General features: G+C 41.3%; 1 long non-coding RNA gene across 1 annotated transcript; it reads left to right on the forward strand.

Annotated features, from left to right (window-relative positions):
* The first annotated feature begins 564 nt into the window (after positions 1 to 564).
* On the forward strand, positions 565 to 24,910 carry LOC120398348. Its single transcript, XR_005594332.1, has 3 exons — positions 565 to 1,053; positions 4,424 to 4,654; positions 24,634 to 24,910. It is a non-coding gene; the product is annotated as an uncharacterized LOC120398348 (long non-coding RNA).
* The last annotated feature ends 390 nt before the right edge of the window (positions 24,911 to 25,300 follow it).

Here is a 25,300-nt window from a genome sequence, read left to right on the forward strand (position 1 = left end):
GGAAGTAGCCCAGGGAATTGTATATGTCCTGTTCCTAAAAGATCAGCTACCATAGCTGATACTATTGGGGTCCCTGGGCTGGAACCCGGAGTAGACTGTGGGCCTACCCCCCCCCACCCCTTTGCCCCCTGCTTAATCACTGAGACTGGGAGACAACAGACTGTGCAAGGGAGGATAGCTTCTCCTCATCTCCCTCACTGGCTTATGGTGAAAATGGCTCAGTAGACTGTGACCCTTGTCCCTAGAGAGAGAAGGGTTAAGGAGAGGGTCACAGTGAGCCTCTGAGGCTAGCGAAATCTGTCAGGAAACGCAGGATCCATGGAGATGAGGACGGAGCTTTGTCACACTAGATAGACTTGTGTGTAGTTCTGGGGAGAAGCTGGTGGTCGCGGAACATGTAAGTATCAATTGTGAGCCTACACCCCATATTCTTCATAGACATATGCTTCTGATATTCATATGACATAACTAAGATATGTGTTATGCAAGATGGTCATGTGAGGTATCATTGGAAAGGTTCTGTTTTACTGAAATTCATTATCCTATTTGTATGCATGTATCATTTCTGTATCTGAAGTTAGGAATATTGTTTACATTTGGGGAACGTCCACCAGACAGTATGCAATAAGCCTGGATGGGCCATTTGGAGAACAATAGGACTCTGAAGATGCTAATCTTCCACCTTCCTGAGAAGTTTCCTGGAATGCTGTGATCATGTCACCTGGTGCTGGATTACATCTTGGACTTCTGGTATCTTTCCACTAGGGGGTGAGGGAATCGCACTGAAACAAAAGATTTGTACCATATGTAAATCCTATTTAAGGCAGGGAAGTGAGGTAATCAGGGTTCTTCTCCACTACCCTCCCACCCAAGAAGGAAGACTGCTGAAAACACCTGAAGAAACAAAGGAGCTAAGCTCAGGGGGTTGGGAGGCAGGGGCTGAGCCCTGGTGAGAAAGGTCTAGCCTGTGAAAGGAATACCTGGAGATCTAAACTGCACTGCTTGCAGCTTACCTTCAAGAAACTTTACAACCTACAAAAAACAACACTTAAGGTGAGAATTTGCTACTATTAACCAGTTAATTTAGTGTATTAAGCTTCATTTGTGTTTTGTTTTATTTGCTCAGTAATCTGTTTTGATCTGTTTTGCTATCCCTTATAATCACTTACAATTTATCCTTTGTAGTTAATAAATTTGTTTTGTTTTCTAAAACCCAGTTTGTGCAATTCATAATGGGGGTGGGGTAGGGGGAAAGCTGTGCATATCTTCCTTCACATTGAGGGAGGTAGTGAATTTCATGAACTTACGCTATACAGTTTTCTGTGCAGTGCAAGATAATACAATTTTGGGTTTATACTCCAGAGGTGATGTGCACTTGAATGCCTGGCAATTTCCGAGCAGAGGTGATTGTGGTGTCTGTATGATTATATAGCTGGGTTTGTTCTGACCTGTATGTTTGCTGGAGGAGGCCAGAGAGCCTAGTTCAGCAAAACAGTGTAAGGGAGCCCAGGCTGGTGGAGGAGGTAGGCTCTGAAACACCAGTACATCAGGTGGCATCTTGGAAGGGGGGTCCAACCCACCATACCAATGACATAGGGAAGATAGGAGAGAGGTCCTGGAGTCCAGATTTAGGCTTTTAGGCAAGATATTGAAGTCAGGACCTCCATGATATGTCTCTGTCTGAACCATATGCTCCAGGCTAAACCATATGGGGGGAGGGATAGCTCAGTGGTTTGCGCATTGGCTTGTTAAACCCAGGGTTGTAAGTTCAATCCATGAAGGGGCCATTTAGGGATGGGCAAAAATCTGTCTGGTCCTGCTTTGAGCAGGGGGTTGGACTAGATGACCTCCTGAGGTCCCTTCCAACCCGGATATTCTAAGATTCTATGGTAGCTTTCTCTTAAATGGTTCTAGTTCCACATGCAGGGCCAGTTAGGTAGAACTGCAGGGTCTCAATGCATGGATGAGATGATGGTGTAGGGAGGAGGGGTTTAGATTTATTAGGAACGGGGGGAACTTTTGGGAAAGGGGGAGACTATACAGGAAAGGTGGGCTCCACCTAAACCAAAATGGAACCAGGTTGCTGGCACTTAAAATAAAAAGTTTGTAGAGCAGCTTTTAAACCAAGGGCTGAGGGAAAGTTGACCAGTGCGAAGGAGCATATGGTTCAGACAGAGACATACCTTAGGGGAGGATCTACTAATGGAGATTCTTTCCCTCCAGTTTAGGAGAGGAGGATCTGATGAGGAAAGTCAAATGAAAAAGAGTCCCATTCAGTTACAGATGCCCCCCCCCCCCCCAACTTACACAATCATTCCATTCTGGAAAGCATTGCATAACTCGAATTTTGCATACATTGGAAATGTATACCCATATGTTATGCAAAAATTTCCGCAACTTGAAAATCCTATTTCTGGCTTATGGAACTTTTTCCATAGGTGCGAATTTGCGTAAGTCAGGTCTTGCGTAACCCAGGGAGCATCTGTACATTATGCAATGGCAGACAGGTAAAAAGTGACAAGTTTTTAAAGTGCTTATATACAAATGCTAGATGTCTAAATAATAAGGTGGGTGAACTAGAATGCCTCGTATTAAATGAAGGTATTGCTATAATAGGTATCACAGAAACTTGGTGGAATGAGGATAATCAATGGGACACAGTAATACAAGGGTACAAAATATATCGGAAGGACAGAACAGGTCTTGCTGGTGGGGGAGTGGCAGTGTATGTGAAAGAAAGCATTGAATCAAATGAAGTAAAAATCTTGAATGAACCAAACTGTGACTTAGCATCTCTATGGATAGCGTTTCCATGCTCCGATAATAAGAATACAGCAGTAGGGATATACTACCAGCCATCTGACAAGGATGGTGATAGTGACTGTGAAATGCTCGGGGAGATTAGAGAGGCTATAAAAATAAAACACCTCAATAATAATGGGGGATTTCAACTATCCACATATTGACTGGGTACATGACACCTCAGGATGGGATACAGAGATAAAGTTTCTTGACACCTTAAATTACTACTACTTGGAGCAGCTAGTCCTGGAATCCACGAGAGGAGAGGCAATTCTTGATTTAATCCTAAGTGCAGCACTTGGAATCATCTGTTCCAAGAGGTGAATATAACTGGACCACTTGGTAATAGTGACCATAATAGAATTAAATTTAACATCCCTGTGGTGGGGAAAACACCACAGCAGCCTAACATGGCAGCATTTAATTTCAGAAAGGGGAACTACACAAAAATGAGGAAGTTAGTTAAACAGAAATTAAAAAGTATAGTGCCAAAAGTGAAATCTCTGCAAGCTGCATGGAAACTTTTTTTTTTAAAGACACCAATTTAAATGTATACCCCAAATTAAAAAACATAGAGAACCAAAAAAGTGCCATCATGGCTAAACAACAAAGTAAAAGGAGCAGTGAGGCAAAAAGGCATCCTTTTAAAAAGTGGAAGTTAAATACTAGCGAGGAAAATAGAAAGGAGCATAGACTCTGGCACGTGAAGTATGAAAATATAATTAGGAAGGCTAAAAAATAATTTGAACAGTTAGCCAAAGACTCAAAGTAATAATGTTTTTAAGTACATCAGAAGCAGGAAGCCTGCTAAACAACCAGTGGGGCCATTGGATGATTGAGATGCTAACGGAGCACGCAAGGATGATAATGCCATTGTGGAGAAATTAAATGAATTATTTACTTTGATCTTCATGGCTGAGGATGTGAGGGAGATCCCTAAACTTAAGCCTTTCTTTTTAGGTGACAAATCTGAGGAACTGTCCCAGATTGAGGTGTCTTTATCAATTTGTTCCAAAACCTCCTCTAAACAGCAATAAGTCACCAAGACCAGATGGTATTCACCCAAGAGTGCTGAAGGAATTCAAATGTGAAATTGTGTAACTTTTAACTGTGGTTTGTAATCTATCATTTAAATTAGGTTCTGTACCAAATGACTGCAGGATAGCTAATGTGATGCCAATTTTTAAAAAGGGTTCCATTGGTGATCCTGGCAAGTACAGGCTGTCACGTTATTGACTTGAACTGGGACCATATAGAACATGGTTGCAACCAAGGTCCTGTAGTGGCACCAAATCTGGTATAAAGGAGGTCTAGGTGTCTAAGACAAGGTTATGGTTTGCTGGTTATGATTATGCTATTTGTATGCATATATCATTTTTGTATTTAAAGTTATAAGTATTGGCTCTATACTGTCTGTATTTCAAATTATTATGCTGTGCTTCTGTGTGACACCCCAGACAAGTTGGTGTCAGCTCTGCCTAGCCTGTTTGATGGCCCATTACGGACCATCGGCTATACAATTGACCCATTGAGAGAAGGCAAATAGGCCTTGTAACTCAGCAAAGTATGCAGGGACTTGCCCATGTGACTCCAGATTCCATTTTGCTGTAATTTTCCACAGTAAGGACAAAGAGGTGTTCTTACACCTGGAAAAGACTAAAAGGCTGATGCCTCATCTCCATCATGTCTTCAGTCCTGTTTCATACCTCTGGAAGGACTTTGCTACAAACAGAAGCTCTACACAAATGACTGATGACCTATCCCAGCTGTGGATGCACTCCAGAAACTTGATTTGAACCTGCAGTTTATTCCATCACGGCTACAAGCCTGAACCAAGAACTTTGCCATTACTGTATGTAACTGATTCCATTTAACCAATTCTAGCTCTCATCTATATATTTTTTTCCTTTTACGAATAAACCTTTAGATTTTAGATTCTAAAGGATTGGCAACAGCGTGATTTGTGGGTAAGATGTGATTTTTTTTTTTTTTTTTTTTATATTGACCTGGGTCTGGGGCTTGGCCCTCTGGGATCGAGAGAACCTCTTTTCTTTTACTGAGATATTGATTTTTAATAACCATTTGTCCCCATAAAGAGTGGCACTGGTGGTGATGCTGGGAAACTGGAATGTCTAAGGGAATTGCTTTTGTGACTTATTGTTAGCCAGTGGGGTAAAACCGAAGTCTTCTCTGTTTGGCTGGTTTGGTTTGCCTTGGTGTGCGTAGAAACCCCAGTCTTGGGCTGTAACTGTCCTGCTTTAAGCAATTTGTCCTGAATTGGCACGCTCAGTTGGGTCCTGCCAGAACCAGCATCATTACACAGTCCAATAAGCCTGACTTCAGTACCAGGGAAATTGGTTGAAATTATAGTAAAGAACAGAATTGTCAGACACATAGATGAACATAATTTCTCGGGAAAGAGTCAACATGATTTTTGTAAAGGAAAATCATGCCTCACCAGTCTACTAGAATTCTTTGGGGGAGCCAACAAGCATGTGGACAAGGATGATCCAGTTGATATAGTGTATTTAAATTTTCAGAAAGCCTTTGACAAGGTCCCTCACCACAGGCTCTTAAGCAAAGTAAGCGTCATGGGATAAGAAAAAAAAGTCCTCATGGTTAAAAGATAGGAAACAAAGAGTATAATTGGTCAGTTTTCAGACTGGAGAGAGGTATATAGTGGTGTCCCCCAGGGGTCTGTAATGGAACCAGTAGTATTCAAAGTATTCATAAATGATCTGGAAAAGGGGGTATACAGTGAAGTAGCAAAATTTGTAGATACAAAACTACTGAAGATAGTTAAGTCCAAAGCACACTGTGAAGAGCTACTAAGGTATCTCTCAAAACTGGATGACTGGGCAACAACATGGCAGATGAAATTCAATGTTGATAAATGCAAAGTAATACACATTGGAAAACATAACCCCAACTATACATATAAAATAATGGGATCTAAATTAGCTGTTACCACTGGAGAGAGATCTTGGCATCCTTGTGGATAGTCGACTGAAAATATCCACTCAATGTGCAGTGGCAGTCAAAAAAGCAGAATGTTGGGAATCATTAAGAAAGCGATAGTTAATAAGACAGAAAATATCACATTGCCTCTATATAAATCCATGGCACACTCACATCTTGAGTACTGCATGCAGATGTGGTCACCCCATCTCAAAAAAGATTCAGAAAAGGGCAACAAATGATTATGGGTACGGAACTGATTTTTCATCTGGGGGGAGGGGGAAGATGACTAAAGTGGGATATGATAGAGGTCTATAAAATCATGACTGGTGTGGAGAAAATAAATAAGGAAGTCACTTTTTTCCTCATTTACACACAAAGTAGGGATCATCAAATGAAACTAATAGGCAAAGATTTAAAACAAACAAAAAGAGGTATTTCTTCACACAATGCACAGTCAACCTGTGGAACTCTTGGCCTTCACAATATCCTCCGGCAAAGACTGTAATAGGGTTCAAAAAAAGAACTAGATAAATTCATGGAGGATAGCCATTGATGGACCTATTAGCTAGGATGGGCAGGGACATGGTCCCTAGCTTCTGTTTGCCAGAAGCTGAGAATGGGCAACAGGGGATGGATCACCTAATGATTACCCGTTCTGTTCATCCACTCTCGGGCACCTGGCATTGGCCACTGTCAGAAGGCAGGTTATTGGGCTAGATGGACCTTTGTTCTGACCCAGAATGGCCGTACTTATGTTCTTATGTTTTCCAAAATGAAAAGCTTGCAGTTTTGTGAGTGTATCACAAGAATGTAACAACTGAGTCCCTATGATGTTATGCTTATCTCTGTCATTTGTATCTAACCTAAGATACCAATATGTTTGGGTTTTTTTTTTTTAACAACTCACTTGCTTTTTATCATTTAGCCTATCACAATATTTTGACCAGACCCAAACCAAGCCAATCTGAAAGTACTAAACACACTTCACTGATGCTGAGTTATCTGGACTGATGTTTAGACCTTCTTAAAAATGACAACATTTTTAAAATTTTTATTCAAAAATATTGTTCAGAGAGCCTAAATGACTTAACCTAAAAGCTTTTCTTCACTGACCAAAAAAAGTGTGGTGTGTTTTGTTTTTTTGGTTTTTTTTACTGTGGGATAACTGATGTTCTGTAAAAACATAGTGGAGACAAGGCTCTCTAGTTTTACTTGGCGGTAAACTAGGTGAAGTCAACCCTAGGTGGGGGTATAGTGCTGACCTCATCTAGCCACTTCTGGTAAATACTACAAGTGCCATGGTTCCACTTAGGATTTTACAGTGAGATAACTATCACACAGGTGCTCTTATATAGCAAGAGCAAACTTTTAAACAGTGAAGAGAAATCTACAGCCCATTTTTTTTTTAATTATTTAGGTAGCTAGGAGCCTTCATTTCATTGACTTTTAGTGTGACCTAGGCAGCTCCTAAGTCTCCTAGGCACATTCTGAAAATTTTACCCCATGGTTTTACTTCTACAGTTTTCCACCACTTAGGAAAAAAAACTCAGATGCAACCTTCTTCGCAGATAGATTTGGAGTAGAAATCAAATTCTTAAAATTTAAATTCTAGAAGTAAAGGAAGGAACTCAGGACTAGGTTGTGTTCCCCACATTTAAAACTTTTTTTCCTGTCCTGGTTTCAGCCTCTGTATTTAGGATAAGCCATATTGACTAAGTAATGGAAAGGGTCCATAGCATCTCTGAATTGTCTTTTTTATTTTGTCTTTGTGTGGTTCTAGTTCTTTGCTAATTAGATCAAAGCAGATTTCCACTGAGACTGTAACAGTAGTGTCATCGGCCTGTAATCTGGCAAATCCCTAGGAAATCTCCTTCAATTGCTTATGTAAATGTATTCAGGGTTGGCAGTTTCCCAGGAAAAACTAGATTAGGTCAGGATACTGGTAAATACTGATTTAAACTGTGAAAGTTTGAAAATATTTTTTTATTAAAATGTACTAATGAAAACCACTGACAAATATTTAGCAATTTGATGACTTTTCAGTAAGATGGTTTGTTTAATTTTAATGAAAGGAAATTAAAAAAAAAAAAAACCTTCCCCCCTCCCCTAACCCCTGTATGGTATTGCCTTCGCTATCTCAAACAGAAACTGAAACTTCTGAATCCAGGAACACCCCTTCCCTAGATGGGGAATTCCTGGATTCAGAAGTTTTGTTTGTTTGAGGTAAACTGCCAAACTAACTGTCCAGTCCAGTAGTCTGTCTCTTGGTCTGGCTGGCTGCAGTGCAACTCCTGTGATTGAACTCAGTGAGTACAGTGATTCAAGACGAAATATTTCATCATGAGCTAAGATAGAAGACTAGTTGACCCAATTTATGGCTATTTTGACAAGTTTCATGAAGATGGCAGAGAGCCTTAGATGCAGAAATAGTAAAGGAAATAGTAAGTGGGAAGGCTCCAGAGACTCCAGAACTGCTGACTTTGGCTAAAAATACATGAGTATTAGAATCAGACTCTGAGGATGAAGGTACTGATAATACTGGAGTGTCATTGCCAAGTACATCAAAAGGAAGCCATATACAGCTCAGCTAAAGATGAGGAAGGGGAAGTATCATGGTTTTAGAACCGCAAATGGCTGTTTGTAACAAAAATATCTCCAGAATTGAAACAAAGTAGACTTGACTTGAAAATTACAAATATTTTGTGTGTAATATTCCCTCTTCTGTTATTGAGCATCCAATTTTTCAATCAATTATCAGCTGCCTAAGGCCAAGCTATAAAGCTCCCTGTCAAAAGAAGGTAGTAGATCAACTGTTAGATACAGTTACGGATGACTTAAAGGTGGAAGCACACAACAAATTATGTGGAAAAGCAGTTACATTAATACAAGATGGCTGGAGAAATGTGCACAATGAGTCAGTGATAGCTAACTTTGGCTTCTCTATTGGTAGTTGATACTGGAAGCAATAAGAAGACTGGAAAGTACTCTGCTACACTGGCAAGAGAAGCCAAGGCATTAGCAAATGAACTGTACCATTGTGTAAAGAGCTACCTGACAGACAATGAGAAAAAGATGTAATTTAGAACAAGAGGACAACACTTTGGTTATGTATAGATTCACATCACATTGGCTAAATCTACTTGGACAAGACCTTACATCAAGTGCTTTGATGAAAGATGTTGTAGATTTACAAAAGCATTTTCGTAATTGTCATCAGCCTGAAGCCTGGTTAAAAGAATGCCAAGTTCTGTAAAACCCCAAATCCCTGGTGATTCACAATGGAACAGTCAAATAACATGCCTGGAAACATATGTTTAAAAATTGGCCTCATTATCTCAGGATTCTGACTGACCATGAGGCAGAAGTGAAGATAGTTGAGTTGTCAGTATAATTAGGACCATGCCATTTTGGTCAATTTCAGGGTCATAGGATTTTAAAAATTGTAAATTTCATGATTTCAGATATTTTAATCTGAAATTTCATGGTGGTGTAACTGTAGGGGTCCTGACCCAAACAGAGGCCCAGGAGTTGTGGAGGGCCAGAGGATCACAAGACTATTGTAGGGGGGTTGCATTATTACCTCCCTTACTTCTGTGCTGTTGCTGGTGGCAGCACTGCCTTCAGAGCTGGGCGGCCAGAGAATGGCACCTGCTGGCCATGAGCCCAGCACTGAAGGCTGCGCCGCCACCACCAGCAGCAGCACAGAAGTAAGGATGGCATGGTGTGGTGCTGCCGCCTTCAGAGCTGGGTGCCCGTTGAGAAGCTGCTGCTCTCCAGCCACCCAGCTGTGAAGGCAGCACAGAAGTAAGGGTGGCAATACTGTGACCCCACCTACAATAACCTTGCAACCCCCCCCTCCCAGGCCCTTTTTTGAGTTGGGACCCCAGTTTGAGAAACGCTGGTCTCCCCCGTGGAAAAAAGACTAGATTTCATGAGAGAGATCAGATTTCAGTCTGATGCTGTTGTCAGGGCCGTGAATTGGTAGGGCCCTATTAATAATCAAGGGATTTACCAAGAAGCAAATAATTCAATCAGACAATTAAAATCAGTTGCTGTGAAACTTCACACACACAACACATGTTGGCCAACCTCCTTCATCCAAAATATGGAAGAAAGGAATTTGTCACTTGAACAAAAAGAAATTGCAAGGCAGTGGTTACTGAGTAAAATCTTGACTTTCTCTCATATTTAGCTTGATTTAAAGTAGAAGAATTGCTGTATCCAAAATAATTGTTTTCATCTGCTATCAAGGAAAAGTTTCCCTTTCAACATGGTGGAAAAAATTATAGAATGATGATATTCTGTCTGCCTTGAGGTACAATTGCATGTGTCCAGCAAGTTCAGCAAGCATAGAACTAATCTTTTCAAAATTTGAATACAGCCATCCAGAAATAATGTATAGGCTTCATCTATCCACTACATCAAAGTTGATCTTCTGCTACACAATTTTGAATGGCCAAGTGGACCTAGACTGGTAGTCTGCAATTCTGCATGCTTCTAATTGCTTAATGCTTCAAGCCTAAAATTCTGGATTGTTATTTACATATAACCAAATGTTTTGATTCTTATTTATAAAATATTGAAAACAGAAATAAGTCCTGACATCTACAACTTCTTTGAGATAATACTGAACCAAAATGTATACAGATATTCTGACAGTCAGTATTAATTACATATAGTTATGCTCAGTGCAATTTTACTTTTTATTTGTGATAAAATCTCACAATCTCCTAGTGCTCTGTGTAATCACAATTTGAATATGTAACTAAAACTATGTGTAATGTGGCAGCAATATAATCAAGGACACAATTTTTAAAAATAGAAAATGTCTTAAACTGGGACTAACTAGTTTTTCCTGAGTTAGGAAAAAAATAATCTAACCAGCTAAAAAACATCTCTAGTAAATACCATGCTGTCCCTAAGTTTAGTGCCTCTGCGTAGAATCCCTTGTGTAAAATGTGTGCTATGTTTTGATCAAAGTTTTAATTGTGTAACTTGCCCATTAATTTGATTTAATTTCTGCTGTTTCCATTTTAGTAATCTAGAACTTTCCCCTCCCCATTTAAGGAAAAAAAGTTATTCCTCTTCTGTATTAGTGAAAAGTGAAGTTAGCCTGCTTGATTCTAGTTTCTATATAGCTGCTGATCCATTAAAGTAAAAACAGGTTCATTGTATAAATGAGACCCACAAGAAACTTTTAATTCCCTAATTTTATAGTTTATTTCTGTGACACTTGCTTACATAGTCTTTTGCATGGATAAATGTATGAACACATGCATAACAGCCTTCCAAAATTGTCATGAAAGTTGGACGTAATCAGGCACAAAATTTGCTTTTTGAGGGAAATAGTCTTATGTTCAAAGTACTGGACTTGGACTCGGAAGATCTGAGTTCAAATCCCGGTTTAGCCACAGATTTCCAGTGTAATCTTGGGCAGATTACTTTATCTATCTATGGTTGAGTTCTCCCTCTGTAAAATGGGAATAACAGTATTTCCTTTATCTTGTTGATAGATACTATAAACTCTTTGGGGCAGGGACTGTCTCTTAGTATGTGTTTATACAGTGCCTTTTACAATGGAGTACCAGTCTTAGTTGGGACCAGGTGCTACTGTAATACAAATAACAACAACCCCACACTCTTAAAATGATAAATGAAAAGGCTATATTTTAATGCCTGTCTTAAAAACAAAACAAAGAATTCCAACAAATAAAATCTGTTAAACCAAGGTGATTGGGCAAGTAGAATTTTAATGGGGTAAGTTACAGAATATGTATACAATGTTCTAAATCTCAAATCAGAGTGCTTTCTTGGAAATAGAAAAATAGTATACTACGGGGAAGGCAAGGCACTTTCAGAAGTGGTGTGCCAATTTCACTGTCATTTCAGGTTTTGCATGCCGGTAATACATTTTAACATTTTTAGAAGGTCTTTCTCTATAAATCTATATTATATAAACTATGGTTGTATTTAAAGTAAAGGTTTTTAAAATATTCAAGAAGCTTCATTTAAAATAAAATTAAAATGCAGATCTTATCAGTTTAGTGTGATCCTAGCCCTCGCTTTTCCTTGCTGAGTTTTCCAGTGTGGGCTATAGCAGGGGGTGACTGAAGAGTGCTGGGTCGAGGCCAGGAGCAGAGCGCTGGGCTGGCTGCCGGTACCCCAAGCTGGCAGTGGGCTGAGTGGGGCCAGTGGCCGGAACCCCAGACCAGCAGCGGGATGAGCTGCTCAGCCCACCGCTGGCTCAGCTCAGTCCGCTGCTGGTCTGGGGTTCCAGCAGGGATGAAAGTAACTTAAATTTCTTACAGGTACTGTCATATTGCAACCCCCCTTGTGGGGAGGAGCTCAGGGGCTGGGGATGTGTGGGTGTGAGCACTCAGGGCAGGGGGGTTGGCAGGCAGGGGGCTCAGGGCAGGGGGTGGGGATGTGGATGTTGCAGGAGTCGGGGCTGGGAGCATGGGGGGTGCAGGAGGAGTCAGGGTTGGGTGGCATGAGGGACTCAGGGCGGGGTGTGTGTGTGTAAGGGAGAAGTCCTGGGGGGCGGAGGCTTGGGGCTGGCCTGGGACAGTCCTGGTTGTAGCCAGGTTACCTGGATGGTGGATGGGTCCCTGCCCCACGCTGTTCCTGTTCCTGCTAAGGGAGCTGTGGGCACTGCATCTGCAGGCAAATGGGGGACGGCGGTAGAAGACCCCCTGGCCCGCCGCTCACTTCCCCTTCCTCCCAAGGGGCCGCAGCTGTGCACGCTGCAGGGCTGGCACGTGCCTGTAGTGCCCTGGTATCCAGCCACAGTGGCGAGAGAGGGGCAGCAGGACAGGCTGGGATGCGGACACCTCCACCGTGCCTCCTGCTGGCCCCTTTCACTTGCCTGACTGCCTGCTGCTTAGTCGGTGCACGGGGTTGCCAGCGCCAGCCTGCTGGAGTGTTCCAGCCACAGCAGAGCCTCCAGCCGCAGCGGAGAGCCCCAGCATCGGCTGCTCCGAGCATGCACGCTACACCTTACTTTCACTTCTAGGTTCTGGCTGCCGGCCCCTTGCCAGTCTGGGGTTCCAGCCGCCGGCTCCTGCCAGCCGGGGTCTCAGCCACCGTCTCTGCTCAGCCTGCTACTGGCCTGGGGTTCCCTTCAGCCAGGCCGGCAGCGGGCTGAGCAGGGCCAGTGGCCGGGACCTCGGCGTGCCATTAAAAATCAGCTCGCATGCCACCATTGGCACGCGTGCCGTAGGTTGCCGACCTCTGGTATACTAGTACTTATACATAAGCCTCTATGCATAACCTAACAAGACAGATTACCTTGCTAAATTTCATAAGATTAAAGTTGTTCAATATCATATATTTGTGATGGATAAACAAGAATAAAGGTTGTTCCGAGCTGCTAATGTATTTATAATGAAGTTACCCATTGGATGAATTAGTATATTAAAAATATTCAAATTATCATGACTTTAGTATCGTAGGACCAACATGGCATGATCTTCACCTCCAACTAGTTAAGGAAATCTTTGCATTTGACTGTTTGTGGGTGGGGAATGACATTCTGTTGTATTCTGACACTAACAGTAACTTAAATCACATTGACATCACATCAGAACAATGTTTTATAGCCTCTGCCAATTTAAAAATCAAATTGATGTTAGATCTGTATAGAACAACATATTTGACTGACAGGAAAGGTAGTTATATATGGATGTGATGTTCTATCCATGTATAATAAGGTTTTTGACTGACAGTTTAACAGTGGGACAATTTCTATCCCTTAGATTCCAAATGATTATTATTGTCGTACAAAAAAACACTTTTCCACTAGCTCTGTACAGAGAACATGCATACTTTTTTGTGCAATAACATTGAGTCTTTTGAAGTCTCCGATGGTGACAATTAATGAAGGCACTATCAGATAATTGTAATCAATGTCAAGGACTGCTATTGTGGTGTATGATGTGGAAGCCATTGGGTACATAACTCTCAGTGGACGATCGGCACAAATCTTTGACATATTCTGCACAGTGGATGAAATGTCTTTGGAGAAGTGACAGAAATATTTCTTAACTTGAAGGCTTCTTATAATCTCTTTTCACCTTTGCACTTCTCTACATCACTATAAAATGCAGTTTTAATCTGAAAAATAACTATATGCAAATAGTACCTCTGAATCCAACAGATGCACTCCCTGTATGTTAGGTCCAACAATTCTGATTTCCACAATCTGAAGCCTAAGGTTGTTCAAGGAAAGGATAATTGGGGATGTGAAAGGTATTTAGTTCTTTGGTTTACCTGTCTCTTTTTTGTCCCTTTCCCTAGTAAGCTTCTCATTCCTAGGCTTTTCACTCTTAAGTTCTTACTGTTTGTATCCTGACTGGTTCCTTACAGGATGGGGACTTTATCTTGTGAAGCAGTGACTCTGAAAAGAACTTGGGAGTAATGGTGGATAATCAGCTGAACACGAGCTCCCAGTGTAATGTTGTGGTCAAAAGGATGAATGCGATCCTGGATGTGCAAACGGGTGACTCTTGGTAGGAATAGGGAGGTTATATGATCTCTGTATTTGGCACTGGTGCAACTGCTACTGGAATATTGTTTCAAGTTCTGGTGTCCACAGTTCAAGAAGGGTATGAATAAATTGGAGAGGGTTCAAAGAAGAGCCAGGAGAATGATTAAAGGATTGGAAACCATGCCTTATAGCAGCAGACTCCACAAGCACAATCTGTACAGTTTAACCTGGAGGTTAAGGGGTGACTTATTCACAGTCCATAAGTACTTATATGGAGAACAAAAATTTGATGATAAAAGGCTCCTCAGTCTAGCAGACAAAGGTAAAACAAGACCAGTGCCTGGAAGTTGAAGCTAGACAAATTCTGACTAGAAATAAAGTGCAAATTTTTAACAATGAGGGGAATCATTGGCACAATTTACCAAGAACTGTGATAGAGTCCATATCACAGGGAACTTTTAAATCAAGATTGGATCTTTTTCTAAAAAAGATGCTCTTGCTGAAACAGGAGTTAATTCATGGCAGTTCTACATCCTGCATTATACAGGAGGTCAGACTAGCTGATCACAATTGTCCCCTTATGCTTAGTAAATATGAGCTCTGTGTTTGACTGAAGAGGTTGTTGGAGGAGTTAGAACCGTCACTTTTCAGTAGGATAATTCTGATGGAGAATCCCAGAGAGAAACGGTCTAGTCATGATATTGTTTATTTTAGTAGTGAAGAAGGAGGTGTAGAAAGAAGATCAATTTTCCCAGGTAAGGGAGAAGCTGTTAGTCACTAATTGTGTTTAGACTTTTTTTGTGTGGCTGTACAAATTGGGAGAAGATTAGGACTAGAGCCTGTTTTAACACTATTGTTTTGAAAGAATACATTTTTACTGGCTTTTATGAAAAATACATTTCCTTGTTGAATTATAGATTATTTGAGTGAATTTCCTCCTCAATCTGTCTGTTTGTGAGCCTCACACTGCTAGGTAGGTGATGTTTTAGAAGCATCTGAAGACATGAAATGAAGGGTACAGACTACTCAGAAAATATTTTAATTCAACAGAAAATAATTACTCAAAGCCGTATTATATAGATTTTTATGTAATTTCTTAACTTTAAAAAAAGCAAACTGAAAAAAACAAATTCCGTCATGTGGAAATATATTAACTCCCACATGATTCATCAGCAAGGTTTGAACTTTTAGATTCATAGCACAAACCTCTGCCACTTCAGTTACTCCTATTAACAGCTGTCCTTTCTGCAGTGATAGGGACACCCTGGTACACATCTACATAGAATGTAGCAGGATGCAACCCCTTTTTTGACTCCTCTAGAACCTCTTTCTGGCTGCACTTCCCACACCTCCTAATTTTCACACGCACCCTATCCGTGGCCCTACAAAGTTGTGAGACCCCCTCCTCATCCTCCTCCTGGCATTGGCCAAGATGGCCAGCCATCACAGCAGGAAGAGGAAACTGGCTGGTACTCTGAGGCTGTGGGACCTATTTCCATTTCCTTGTTCAATCAAGTCTCCTTGCAGAGTTCCCTTTGGCGATGTCCACTGACTCCTTAGATGCCTTTAAGGAGCAGTGGGTGCTGTGGGGGGTTCTGTCCTTGGTGTCTGCTTCCGGTTCCCTAATTTCACCCTATGACATTTGTTCCTATCGCAGTTTTTTGTCATTTTTGTCTTCAGTATCCACTTTGAGAAAACCATGGGCCGGGTCCACCTCTCCCCTGCAGTTAAGGAGGAGGGCTTTTAGCGATGGGCAGGCTTAAGCCTGCCATCTCCCAGCAACCACAGTAAGTTCTCTATTAACTTATAGAAGCTGTCATCTTGTATAGAAGTTGTCATCTTGTATTTGAGCCAGCCACTAGACAATCCAGTCTATCTTGCCATCCAGGCAAGCGGGTCTATGTGATAAATGGTCACTTACAACAAAAAAGACAAAATAATCAGTGCCAGGAGACCAGTCACTCACCCAGGTCAATTTCCATCCTAGATCTCACACCAAAAACAACGCTGATAGCCAGTAGTATAGTAAACTAACTAAAGGTTTGTTAGCTAAGAAAAAGGAATGACAGCTACTGAGAGGTTAATGCAGGTAAAAATATATGTACAGATGAGTCATAGTATATAATTTCAAAAGGTAGCAGAGATGTAGTAATCTGCCAGTTTCCCAAAAGTCTTTTAGGGCTACCCAGCGTAACTCTGGGGATCTCTATCCTCTCATGCAGTTATTCTTCTCTGTTTGGATTCTAACAGGATTTTTCCTTGTGTCCATATGTATAGCTTTTTCTCACAGACCCCAAGCTGACAGGAAGGCCCCCAAGTGGGTACCTCCTTTCATGATGAGAAGAGAGGAATGCATTTAGAGAATTTGATCTTTGCTCTCACACAATGACTATTTGGCTTTCCATGCACAGGAATTAGCACTTTCCTGTTAGTTCTTAATTTGCATTACACACGGCTTCTTTCTCATTTGATGGGTTACTTAGTTACAGGGGTAAATACAATGCTAATGTTTACTATTTCATTATAACAGGGTACAAGATAAGAGAAAACAGTGCATGCAACATCTCGTCAGTTTTTCGTGACATTTAAACACTAAATACATTTGTATATGTTTTTAACATCTACTTTGAATTATACTAACACACAAGTGAGCTGGTCTGGCTTCCAGCTGTGAGTTAGCCAGTTCTTAGTTGATGCCTGCAGCCTTTGCCAGAGATGGCACTTGGCTTACCTGTGTCTCACCTAGTAACACAGTAGTCCCCCAGCTGCCCTGAGGAGCAATTTCAGGAATTGCAGGAATGTTCAGCCCCTGCAGCCCTGGGCTGGAGCATGCCCAGCAGAGATGGAATTTTCAGAGAATTTAGCTGCCTCACTCTAACAAGCGTCTACTGAACATATGCAAACTGAGATTGGCAGAGGTTCATAACTTGGCAAAAGGTACACTCCTGATTCCAGGAGTGAAATGCCAAACCCCTGCTCTAAAGCATTAGGGTTATATAGCTTCTGTATGGTGAAATGATTATACCTTTTTTTTTTTTTTTAACATGGGCAAAACGACACCATTTTTCTTTACTATCTCTCTCAAAAACAGCTGAATAGTTTTTTTTTTTTTGCTGAAATTAAAAATAAATAAATAACCTGAAGCAGACACATGACATGGAAAATTTTAGCTCAAATAGTTAAAGCTTGTCAAAGTTTTATAAGCAACTGAAAATAGGGTCTTATAATGGGAAGTATAGGGCAACGTCAACTATAAGTAATGGTACCTCCATCACTTATAAATGTTTGAGGAAAATATGAGCACAAATACTTGGTGTTGTATATGCTCCCTGACTTTTTTTCCTTTCCTTCCTGGGGAGGAGAGGACTTTAGGGGAGAGGTTTCCTATGTTAGAATAAAAAGAGAGCTGATTCCATTGTTTCTTAGAAAATAATATTTAATTTTCAGGGAGGAGTAATGAAAATAAGTTAACAGGTTTTCAGTTGTCCCTGCCAGCATGTATATGGGATCTTGGGGAGCAATTACCACACGGGTGGGGTGCAAAATAAACTTTATTAAGAAAATGCAAAAACAGGGAAAATTCAATAGTGAGGGGTATGGGGTTTGTTAAGGTAGACAATTGGGGAGGGGTTTCTTTTGGTGAACAGTATAGGGGGTTTCAATAGTGGGATACAATACAGTTGGTAAACAATTAACACTGAAGTATAAAAGCAACAGGTAGCTAACAATTTCTATGTAAAAAGGTGTGTCACAGCAGCATATAACCAACTAGCAGTTATGGAAAAATATGTTAAATAACAAACAATTTTAGGTAAAAATGTGTCACAGTGGTGTAAATGTAGAATGTGAGGTGTATCAGAGACAAAAAAGTAACCAATGGGGTTTTATGCTAGATTGGGATGGGGGAAGAGGAGCACGTGGTGTAGCAGAGGGAGATTTAAACTTAGAAAGAGACAGAGAACAGAGAGACTGTAAGGAGTCAGAGGGACACAAAGAAGCTGGTGGGGGGGGGGTTGCAGTGGAAAGACAGACTTAACCACAATTATACAAAACACAGCAAAATCTTATCTATGATCTAACTTAACCAAGACTACACAAATTAGCAAGTAACAAAACACAATGCAACAATTCTCTAAGCCTAACTTACAGAGTATAATGCTAAACCTAACTTAACCTAATGAGTGCACCTTATACTAGGGGTAGCCACCCTCTCCAAGGGTGTGGCTGCAGCAGTGGAGCAACTGCAAGTGAGCTGCCCAGGATAGAATCCAGGGAGGCACAAGTTTATTTCTAGCAGCAAAGGAGCTGCAGAACCAGAAACAGATTACAGATGCAGACCAAGGAGTTAACTTGGGTCTGTCTGTTGGGGAAAGAAAAGCCAGCAGCTAGAACAGGGAGGGTCTGCAAGAGAGAGTTCTTACCAATCCCCAGGACAACAGCAGAGGCAGAAGCAGGCACAGCAGCATCATCAGAGGATGCAGAGAGGACTCAATTTGCTCACAATAATCAGGAGATCTCCAGGCAAAATTCGTTGTTCGTGGGAGGGGAGTTTAAAAACGGGGGTATGCTCAAAAACAAATGAGAGCGGGGAGAGGGCCTCCCAAAGACCCCTAGCTGATCAGACCAGGTGGCAAAGCAAGGACCTTCTCCGAGGTCTGATTAGAAAATGTCTGGTTATATAGGCAGACTTAGGCAGTTTCCCGCCAGTAACTTTGATTGGTTCCCCTTCTTAGAGGAGAGGAGAGAAAGCAGGGAAAAGACTTCAGGTGTGCACAGACGTGTCTGGGCTAGTTCTAAGTCACAGGCATGACTTACATGCTCAGCTATGTGGCCATATAAGGTCTTGCATTCTTGGGCAGCGCCCCCTACACCGAGCCCAGGTCTGAACAAAGGAGGCAGAGGCCCACCCCCACCTGAGCAAAGCAATGGCTCCGGTTAGTCTGCAAAGGCCATTCCACTGAGCAGGGCCAGGCTATGACTTTTGCTAGCCCCATGGCCAGGAGGGGTGGCCACACAGAGAGGAAAACAAAAAAGGAATGCAGCAGGGAGGCAGCTGTAACAGACATCAGTATTTATATTTATTTATTTTTAACTGTTTCTGTTGGTAATGCTTACCGTTTAACTCTGTATTCTGATTGTCAGGGAAACCTCTCTTCTATTCTACTCACCATTTGAGAGTCAGAAAGGGAAAATCACTTTATAGTGACCCTTGGGAGGAGCGGAGATGTGTCTGTCTTAATGTATAAACCATTATACTCCAATTTGCCCATAAAATAAGTAAAAACAAGTTAATTTAAAACAAAACTGCATACCTACCAAATCTTGGCTCTTACCTAAGAGAGTCAAAATTAGACTGATTTTTTTTTTTCCATTGAACTAAAAGGGAAATAATTTCTTTCCAGCACAGTTTTTATTCTCAGGCAAGACAATTGTCTGTATGAAGTAAGATGACAAACATCCATTGCCATGGAAATATTAGAAAATATTATATTTAAAACAAATATTTGTGAGGTATGATTTTGTTTTAATAATTATTTTCACAATCTTTTGATAGTTAGGCACAGGTTTTCAACCTCAAGGATTACAAACAGGTTTTAGGAGGTTGAACCACCCTCCTTTCTTTATGGCTAGATGGAAGGAGCATCTTAAACCTTTTTTCTGTTCTTATTTGAGGTCTTGTTACATAGAACCATTGCACTAGAGAATTGGCTCCAAAATGGAACATCGAGATAATCTAGCACAGTCGACCTCCTGCAGTAGAGTTTTCTTTGGAGGAAATTGAGGTTGAAGAAACTATTAACGGTGTATTCTAGAACCTTAAGTAAAGACGAGCTGAATGTTACTCATCTGTGCTGCATTGTTGCTGATATTTATTTAGGTATTATTTGTGTTACCATAGTGCTTGGGAACCAGTCATGGACAAGAATCCCATTGTGCTAGCTGCTGTACATACATAGAATAAAAAAAGATGGTCCCTGCCCTGAAGAACTTACAATCTAAATTTAAGACAAGAGACAGCAGATGGCTACAGACCAAAAAAAGTGGAATACAAGGAAACAGTGAGACAACATAGGTCAGCATGATAGGTCGTGGTGTCAGCACACCAGTGGTCTAACCATTGTTAAGGGGTTTTTTTGTATGTATCATGGCAAAGGAGAGATTTGAAGGAGGATAATGAGGTAGTTTTGCAGATGTTTACAGAGAGCTCCTCCCATGACGGGGAGCATGGGAGAAAGCACCAAGGTACTAGGTTGAAAATTTAGTAAGCAGGTGATGGAGGCTATATTGGCTAGTCAGAGGCAAAGGTTGATGTTTTGATAGCGAATGACAGCAGATAGGCTGTGAAAGGCCTTGAAGGTGAAGACAGATGGCTTATGTTTAATGTGATCGAGAAGGGGGGAGTCAGTGGAGGAATTCAAAGAGCGGAGTGATGTGGTCAAAGAGACAAGCTAGAGAGTGATCTTTGCATTCCAAATAGATACAATCCGGGCACAATTGTAGGTGTCAAGACCAATGAAAAGGACATTGAGATGTGAGATGATGAGAGCCTGGATGAGAGTTTGAACTGTGTGGATGGATAGGAAAGGCTGTATCTTAGAGATTTTATGCTGAAAAACTTGGCAAGATTTAGACATAGTGCACAAATGCAGGCTAAGAGAGAGGTGCAAGTCAAAGATGACACCCAGGTAACTGGCCTAAGTGACAGATAGAATCATGGTGTTGTCCACAGTGACTGACAAAGGAGGTGAGGGAAGAGCTGGGCACAGGAGGAAAATTAAAATGTCTAAAGCAGAGCTCTTAAGGTTTAGCTGATGGGAAGAGATCAATGAGAGATGTGGAGGGGGGGGGGAAGGGGCAAGATTTTAGTTTGGACAGAAGACTGGTCTGGACATAAGAAATAGGTCTGTGAGTCACCAGTCTGAAGATAATGTGTTAGAGAGAGGAGAGAAGGGGCCCAAGGACAGAGTCCTCTGAACTGATCACAGAACTAAAAATCAATGATAGCTTAGGTACAAGCGATTATGATTTGATTACATTTATATGTGCAAACAGAATAAACTACAGACCAGTAATATACATACTAAGTGCTTTAAAAGACCAGTTTCATGAAAATCAAAAGAATTTTAAGCTAAATCAGCTAGGAGGACGAATTTAATCAGAAAAATGTGAAAGATAATTGGGAATTGTTTAAGAACATTTTACCCAAAAAGCCACCATTGAGGAAGAAGTCAATATTGGTTAAAAACAGGCCAAGTTTAGAGGGGAAGTGAAGGCAGATATAAAACACACACATGTATGATAAATGGAAGAATGGGGAAGCTGATAGTAATTAATATAAATCAAACGCTAGGAATTGTAGAAAATTGATAAGGGAAGAAAAGGGATGCAAAGAGAAATCTATGGGCAGCAGAGTTAAGGACAATAAGAAGGACTTTTTTAAAATATACTAAGAACAAAAATAATCCTAACAATGATATTGGTCCATTGTAGATGGAGATGGCAGAATTATCGATGATAATAAAGAAAAGGCAGAAATGTTTAATAAATATTTCTGTTCTGTATTTGGGGGGGAAAAACAGATGATATAGTCATTTTGTACCATAACTCTTTCCATTCCCCTACTATCTCAGAAGAATGTTTAAGAGCAGCTACTAACATTAGATACTTTTAAATCAGCAAGTCTGGATAACTTACATCCAAGAGTTTAAAAGTGCTGGCTGAGTAGCCAATTGGAACATTGTTTACTTTTAATAAGTCTTGGAACACTAGGGAAGTTCCAGAATATTGGAAGAAAGCTAATGTGCCAATATTTTAAAAGTGTTAATGGGAAGCCCGAGTAATTATAGGCCTGTCAGTCTGACATCAATCCTGGGCAAGATTACGGAGCGGCTGATACTGGACTTGATTTTTTTAAAGAATTAAAGGAGGGTAGTATAATTAATACCAATCAACTGGGTTTATGGGAAATAGATTTGGTCATACTGACTTGATACCTTTTTTTTGATGAGACTACAAGTTTGGTTGATAAAGACAATAACATTGATGTAATAAACTTAGACTAAGGCATTTGATTTGGTACCACACAACATTTTGATTTAAAAAAATAGAACAATATAAAATTAACATGGCACCTAGTAAATGTCTTAAAAGCTGTCTAACTTATAGGTCTCCAAATGTAATTGTAAATGGGGAATCATCATTGAGCAGGTGTGTTTCCAGTGGAGTCCCTCCGTGATTGGTTCTTGGTCCTATGCTATTAAGCATTCTTATCAATGACTTGGGAGATAACATAAAATCATCACTTATAAAGTATTCAGATGAAACAGTAATTGCAGGAGTAATAAATAATGAAGACAGATTACTGATTCAGAATGATCTGGTTCACTTGGAAAACTGCATGCAAACAAACAATATATGTTTTAAGATGGTTTAGTGTAAATGCATACATCTAGGAACAAAGAATGTACGCCATACTTGTGTGGAGGGGATTTTATCCTGAGAAACAGTGACTGAAAAAGATTTGGTGGTTGTGGTGGATAATCAGCTGAACCTGAGCTTCTAGAGTGACACCAGGGGCGGCTCCAGACCCCAGCACGCCAAGCGTGTGCTTGGGGCGGCATGCCACAGGGGGCGCTCTGCCGGTCACTGGGAGGGCAGCAGGCAGGCCACCTCCTGCGGCTTGCCTGCGGAGGGTCCGCTGGTCCCACGGCTCCGGTGGACCTCCCGCAGGCGTGCCTGCGGAGGGTCACGGCTTCGGTGGAGCCGCGAGACCAGCGGACCCTCCGCAGGCACGCCTGCGGGAGGTCCACCGGAGCCGCAGGACCGGCAGAGCGCCTCCCGCGGCATGCCACCCTGCTTGGGGCGGCAAAATGTCTAGAGCCGCCCCTGAGTGACACTGTGGCCAAAAGGGCTAATGCAATCTTTGAACATAAGAACATAAGAAGGGCCATACCGGGTCAGACCAAAGGTCCATCTAGCCCAGTATCTGTCTACCGACAGTGGCCAATGCCAGGTGCCCCTGAGGGAGTGAACCTAACAGGCAATGATCAAGTGATCTCTCTCTCCTGCCATCCATCTCCATCCTCTGACGAACAGAGGCTAGGGACACCATTCTTACCCATCCTGGCTAATAGCCATTTATGGACTTAGCCACCATGAATTTATCCAGTCCCCTTTTAAACATTGTTATAGTCCTAGCCTTCACAACCTCCTCAGGTAAGGAGTTCCACAAGTTGACTGTGCGCTGCGTGAAGAAGAAATTCCTTTTATTTGTTTTAAACCTGCTGCCTATTAATTTCATTTGGTGACCCCTAGTTCTTGTATTATGGGAATAAGTAAATAACTTTTCCTTATCCACTTTCTCTACATCACTCATGATTTTATATACCTCTATCATGTCCCCCCTTAGTCTTCTCTTTTTCAAACTGAAGAGGCCTAGCCTCTTTAATCTTGCCTCATATGGAACCCTCTCTAAACCCCTAATCATTTTAGTTGCTCTTTTCTGAACCTTTTCTAGTGCTAGAATATCTTTTTTGAGGTGAGGAGACCACATCTGTACACAGTATTCGAGATGTGGACGTACGATGGATTTATATAAGGGCAATAATATATTCTCAGTCTTATTCTCTATCCCCTTTTTAATGATTCCTAACATCCGGTTTGCTTTTTTGACCGCCTCTGCACACTGCGTGGACATCTTCAGAGATCTATCCACGATAACTCCAAGATCTTTTTCCTGACTCGTTGTAGCTAAATTAGCCCCCATCATGTTGTATGTATAGTTGGGGTTATGTTTTCCAATGTGCATTACTTTACATTTATCCACATTAAATTTCATTTGCCATTTTGTTGCCCAATCACTTAGTTTTGTGAGATCTTTTTGAAGTTCTTCACAATCTGCTTTGGTCTTAACTATCTTGAGTAGTTTAGTATCATCTGCAAACTTTGCCACCTCACTTTTTACCCCTTTCTCCAGATCATTTATGAATAAATTGAATAGGATTGGTCCTAGGACTGACCCTTGGGGAACACCACGAGTTACCCCTCTCCATTCTGAGAATTTACCATTAATTCCTGAGAATTTGGATGCATAAATGGGAATGTCAAGCAGGAATAGGGAAGTTATTTTACCTCTGTATTTGGCACTGGTTCGACCGCTTCTGAAATTTTGTGTCCTGTCTTGGTGTACCCAATTTAAGAAGGATATTGCTAAATTGGAGAGTGTTCAAAGAAGATCCAGGAGAATGTATAAAGGATTAGAGGGAAAATTTCAGTCCTGATAGTATAATATATAATCAAATCATGAGTGCCATAGAATTGCATTCAATTCCTGAGCTACTAAAGTAGCAGTGTATGGAAAACACTATCTTTTTTTTCTTATATAGATGCCAGAGGGTTGTGATGGGCAACTCCTCTTCCTTCCAAGAGTCTTCACTTTTAGAATTGCACAAGAATCGATCCTGTCTTCATCCCTTTTCAACATTTCTATGAGACTTCTTGGATAATGTAAGGGCTACAGGCTCCAATGCCATCAATACACAGACAACACCTAGCTTTAAGTCTAAGGCCTGGTCTACACTAGGACTTTAATTCGAATTTAGCAGCATTAATTCAAATTAACCGTGCACCCGTCCACACCAGGAAGCCATTTAATTCGACATAGAGGGCTCTTTAGTTCGAATTCTGTACTCCTCCCCGATGAGGGGAGTAGCGCTAAATTCGACATGGCTATGTCGAATTAGGCTAGGTGTGGATGCAAATCGAACTTAGTAGCTCCGGGAGCTATCCCACAGTGCACCACTCTGACGCTCTGGACAGCAGTCCGAGCTTGGATGCTCTGACCAGCCACACAGGAAAAGTCCCGGGAAAATTTGAATTCCTTTTCCTATCTGGACAGTTAGAATCTCATTTCGTGGTTGGACATCGGGGCGAGCTCAGCAGCACCGGCAGCAATGCAGAGCTCTCCAGCAGAGGAGTTCATGCAATCTCTGAATAGAAAGAGGGACCCAGCATAGAGTGACCGGGAAGTCTTGGATCTGATCGGTGTGTGGG

This window comes from Mauremys reevesii, linkage group 2 (genome assembly GCF_016161935.1).
Source record: "Mauremys reevesii isolate NIE-2019 linkage group 2, ASM1616193v1, whole genome shotgun sequence".
Classification (NCBI taxonomy): domain Eukaryota; kingdom Metazoa; phylum Chordata; order Testudines; family Geoemydidae; genus Mauremys; species Mauremys reevesii.